The sequence below is a fragment of the Protomyctophum bolini genome (genome assembly GCF_963924005.1).
Source record: "Protomyctophum bolini genome assembly, chromosome: 24".
NCBI lineage: Eukaryota > Metazoa > Chordata > Actinopteri > Myctophiformes > Myctophidae > Protomyctophum > Protomyctophum bolini.
Window position 1 is genome coordinate 29,127,228 of NC_137885.1, and position 6,000 is coordinate 29,133,227.

Here is a 6,000-nt window from a genome sequence, read left to right on the forward strand (position 1 = left end):
CACACACACACACACACACACACACACACACACACACACACACACACACACACACACACACACACACACACACACACACACACACACACACACACACACGACGGTTCCAGGGGGTCCTAAGAGCAAAATGATAAATAAATCTAACCTAAAATAACTTTAACCTAAATACATCACTATTCCAAATTAGCAGATCTACAAAATGGCAGATCTACAAGCTCGTAGCTTGTAGATCTGCTATTGAAAACAAATCCTCTCTGATGTCAGTGTGTCTCTGCTTGTCTTATTTATGATGACGTCACAATGCTGTCAGTCTGAGTCAATATGTCCAAATATGGAGTTCTATGATGTCACCACGAGTCAGTCATGTCCAAATATGGAGTTCTAGGATGTCAAAGTGTCCACTATTAGGCAACAGTGGTAACCATGACAACATGGACTCACCCAAACATGTTGAGTAACCATGGCGACCTGAAGTCACATGGAGACTATCTATCTCTGCTCACACAGAGACACAGAGGAGTCAGAGTCCACATAGAACCCAGCGTAGAGCGGTTGAGTGAAGGTGGCCTGGAAGGTGTACAGGTGAGTCAGAGTGTCCTCTAACACTCTGTAGAAGGACAGAGTCCCAGCGGGACGGTCCAGATATACGGCTACTCTCTTGGAGCCAGAGGGACGGATAGGAAGGAAAGTCTGCTTACTATTGTGGTAGACACCGTAACAGTCACCACGCTGATCATCATTACAGTACAGACTCCAGGACCGTTCATTCTCTCCAAGCTGACAGTCATCTCCCTCTCCTTTCCTCCTGATGTCTCCATCAGTCACTCCTATCACAACCCGTCCACTGAACTGTACCTCACTGTAGCAGCGTTCATCTAGACTCTCTGAACTCAGGACCTGTTCCCATCCATCAAACCTGTCAGGATGGTCAGGATATGAATGATCCTGACCATCCTGGGTCACCTTCCTGTTGTTCTCAGACAGAGAGAGGCTACAGTGTGCTGTGTTTGTGTCCAGAGTGAGACGCTGGAAATCTGATGAGAAAACAACACAGTACACATTATAATAATAATAATTATTATTATTATTAATAAATAATCATTCACTGAGCGGCATGCACGTACACGGTCACACACACACACACACACAAACTTAAAAAAGCAGATGTACAAGCTTGCAGCGCGCCACGCAATGATGCGCTGTGAGCTTGTAGATCTACTATTTTTAAACAGCCCAACGTATAAAATATGGAAAAAGTGTTTAAAATGAGTGCTATATTAACACTTTTGCTGGTGACCCCCTGGAACCCCCTAAGGACACCCTGGAACCCTCTAAGGACACCCTGGAACCCTCTAAGGACACCCTGGAACCCTCTAAGGACGCCCTGGAACCCCCTGGAACCCTCTAAGGACACCCTGGAACCCTCTAAGGACACCCTGGAACCCTCTAAGGACCCCCTGGAACCCTCTAAGGACGCCCTGGAACCCTCTAAGGACGCCCTGGAACCCCCTGGAACCCTCTAAGGACCCCCTGGAACCCTCTAAGGACCCCCTGGAACCCCCTAAGGACGCCCTGGAACCCCCCCAAGGACCAGTGGAACCCTCTAAGGACCAGTGGAACCCCCCATGGACCCCCTGGAACCCTCTAAGGACGCCCTGGAACCCTCTAAGGACTTCCTGGAACCCTCTAAGGACCAGTGGAACCCTCTAAGGACCCCCTGGAACCCTCTAAGGACGCCCTGGAACCCTCTAAGGACCAGTGGAACCCTCTAAGGACCCCCTGGAACCCTCTAAGGACCCCCTGGAACCCTCTAAGGACCCCCTGGAACCCTCTAAGGACGCCCTGGAACCCCCTGGAACCCTCTAAGGACACCCTGGAACCCTCTAAGGACGCCCTGGAACCCTCTAAGGACGCCCTGGAACCCTCTAAGGATGCCCTGGAACCCTCTAAGGACCCCTGGAACCCTCTAAGGACACCCTGGAACCCTCTAAGGACACCCTGGAACCCTCTGAGGACCCCTGGAACCCTCTAAGGACACCCTGGAACCCTCTAAGGACGCCCTGGAACCCTCTAAGGACGCCCTGGAACCCTCTAAGGACCCCCTGGAACCCTCTAAGGACCCCCTGGAACCCTCTGAGGACACCCTGGAACCCTCTAAGGACACCCTGGAACCCTCTAAGGACGCCCTGGAACCCTCTAAGGACGCCCTGGAACCCTCTAAGGACACCCTGGAACCCTCTAAGGACGCCCTGGAACCCCCTGGAACCCTCTAAGGACGCCCTGGAACCCTCTAAGGACGCCCTGGAACCCTCTAAGGACGCCCTGGAACCCTCTAAGGATGCCCTGGAACCCTCTAAGGACCAGTGGAACCCTCTAAGGACGCCCTGGAACCCCCTGGAACCCTCTAAGGACGCCCTGGAACCCTCTAAGGACGCCCTGGAACCCTCTAAGGACGCCCTGGAACCCCCTGGAACCCTCTAAGGACGCCCTGGAACCCTCTAAGGACGCCCTGGAACCCTCTAAGGACGCCCTGGAACCCCCCAAGGACCAGTGGAACCCTGCAAATGTCTTCTAAATCCTGACTGTTTTCTTGAAAAAGCTGTTTTTCACGATTCTTCAAAAATAGGAGACCTACAAGCTCGTAGCGCGCCACTCGGTGGCGCGCTATGAGCTTGTAGATCTGCTATTTTTCAATAGCTAAAGCATGACATAGTGCTAACACCAAAAGGGGTTCCCTCCCAAAATGGGTTAAGAATAACGTGTTACAAGAAACGCCGTAATCAAATAACTTTTTGGATTGATGGCATTGATGGTTAGTTTTGCATTAGAGTGCTCAGTTACTCAGTTACTTTTCCTGCTGTTAGTTACATCACATTCAGACCTATATTTTCCTGTTCCTTCTGTTACCACAAAGGAAAATAAATCCATCCGACACATTTTCTCTGTTTCCTAAGGACACCCTGGAACCCTCTAAGGACACCCTGGAACCCTCTAAGGACACCCTGGAACCCTCTAAGGACCCCCTGGAACCCTCTAAGGACCCCTGGAACCCCCCATGGACCCCCTGGAACGCTCCAAGGACCAGTGGAACCTTCCAACCTTCCAACATGTTGCAACGCAACATGTAGTGAGCTTGAAGATCTAATGTTTTTGGCAGACAGACAGACAGACAGACAGACAGACAGACAGACAGACAGACAGACAGACTCACATCTTGTGCAGAGGTGAGGATCATTCCATTGTTCTCCTCCATGAATCACTCTGTAGGAAGGAGAACATCACTTTGTTTAGTAATATATTAATAGAACTTATAATCAGTGTTTAACCCAGTTTGACCTGGGAACAATTCTGCAAATGTCTTCTAAATCCTGACTGTTTTCTTGAAAAAGCTGTTTTTCACGATTCTTCAAAAATAGCAGACCTACAAGCTCGTAGGGTGCCACTCGGTGGCGCGCTATGAGCTTGTAGATCTGCTATTTTTCAATAGCTAAAGCATGACATAGTGCTAACACCAAAAGGGGTTCCCGCCCAAAATGGGTTAAGAATAACGTGTTACAAGAAACGCCGTAATCAAATAACTTTTTGGATTGATGGCATTGATGGTTAGTTTTGCATTAGAGTGCTCAGTTACTCAGTTACTTTTCCTGCTGTTAGTTACATCACATTCAGACCTATATTTTCCTGTTCCTTCTGTTACCACAAAGGAAAATAAATCCATCCGACACATTTTCTCTGTTTCCTGGTAAATGAATGAGCTCGTCTCCGTCAACAGCAGCAGCTGTACGGATGTTACGCACAAATCGGTGACCGCATGCCAACAAAATCCAGCAATCTGCTTTTGATGGCACTGGTTTGGTTTTGTTGCACTTGTGCAACATGGCAGAGATCGACAGAAGACAGAGAGGTGTTTTTTTTTCTCTTTTAAGGTTTTAGACAGTTATCCAGGACTATAATCAATGTGTTTAGAGCCAAAATAACTCTAAATATGCTAAATAAACCTTAAAGTACCACAACAAGATCGATTAGTCAAATCTTCGACTTCCATTCCATTTTTATTCAATAATAATTCACTCCTTAATGAAAATTCTTTAGTACAAATCACAAATGTGAAATTAAATTACAATGGGTCCAACATGAACATATACACTTAGCCAGCCAGCCAGCCAGTGGCTTTCCGACAGTCAGCCAGCCAGCCAGTTAGCCAGCCAGCCAGCCAGCCATTCAGTTAGCCTGTCAGCCAGCCAGCCAGTCAGTTAGCCAGTCAGTTATATAGCCAGTCAGTCAGTCAGCCAGTCAGCCTGCCTGCCAGATAGCCAGTTAGCCAGCCAGCCAGCCAGCCAGCCAGTTAGCCAGAAAGTTATATAGCCAGTCAGTCAGTCAGCCAGCCAGCCAGTCAGCCAGCCAGCCAGTCAGTTAGCCAGTCAGTTATATAGCCAGTCAGTCAGCCAGCCAGCCAGCCAGCCAGCCAGCCAGCCAGTCAGTTAGCCAGTCAGTTATATAGCCAGTCAGTCAGCCAGCCAGTCAGATAGCCAGGGGCCAGCTTGGGGGCTTTCTCAAGAGGAATATCTGCCTCAACCAGAGCCTTTATAAAATACAACACAAACGTCTTCCTCTCAGCAGTACATGTGCCTTGGAGAGGCAGGCAGCCAGGGTTTCAGTCCTATAGATCATACTGCAAAACTAAGGCAATTTGTTAAAACCCTAGCATCCCTATTCTGAGGGTAACATTAGTCGAAAATAGCAGATCTACAAGTTCACAAACGATGCCTCATGCTGCGACTAAGTGGGCGTCTAAAAATACTGAAGATGAATCCAACACAACACTATCGTGGACACCAAAACAGAGTGGGCACTAGGGAAAGGCGGGCAGACTGGGCACCATGCAGGGAAAGGTAGGCACCAAAACAGAGTGGGCACTAGGGAAAGGAGGGCAGACTGGGCACCAGGGAAAGGTAGGCACCAAAACAGAGTGGGCACTAGGGAAAGGAGGGCAGACTGGGCACCATGCAGGGAAAGGTAGGCACCAAAACAGAGTGGGCAAGCTATCTATGAAAAGTTTAATCTGCAACTACATTTTATATGGGGTCCCTGGCTCCTGCTTCATCTCTCTCAGCTAAAGGTTTTTTCTCAATTAAATTAAATTCAAATTAGCTTTATTGCGTGGCATGATAAAACATTGCCAAAGCAAAAGTGTAACGACTCCGAGACACTCAAGTTAAAACAATGTATGTAGAAATAAATATTGATTATAAATAGAAATTAAATAAAGGTGTAAACAGATGTGTTAACATTTTGAGTAATAATATCTCATAAAATATTTCATTCCCTCACACACACATACACACTTTCGCTCTCTCTCTCTCGCACGCACATCGCATGCAGTCTCTCCAAACACACACTTTGTCCCCCTCTCTCTCTCCCTCTCCCTCTCTCACGCTGTCGCTCGCAGACGCATGCAGTCTCTCCACACACACACACTCTCTCTCTCTCTCTCTCTCTCTCTCTCTCTCTCTCTCTGAGAGATGGAAACGCTGCCTAATTGTCTTTAGTTCATGTTAACCAAACCAAATAGGCTATAATGGTAGCCTAAATGTAAATGCTACTGGGCACTCCTGCTGCTTCAGACGCTCCACATTTCTGTTAGGTAATCCATGAGTGTTGGCAAACAAGAAACAACCCCCCCCCCCTCCCATCTGAATAAAAACAGCTCACAGAATGAGGGGAGGAGTCGTGGGATGGGTCCACTGGTTAATATTACGCTGGCCTGGCCGGGTAAAGTAAACTACAACATCAACGTGTTAAGAATCCTCGGAAATTCCGCTGAGTTTTCATCGGAACACCGCGGCCGCGTATTCCGTTCTGGCCCGGTGATAACTCAGCATATTGTGTTGTATATATATAATATATATTATATATTATATTATATTATATACATTATATATATTATATATATATAATGTATATTGGATTACTTTTCATGTTGTAAAACTAAACAGAGAA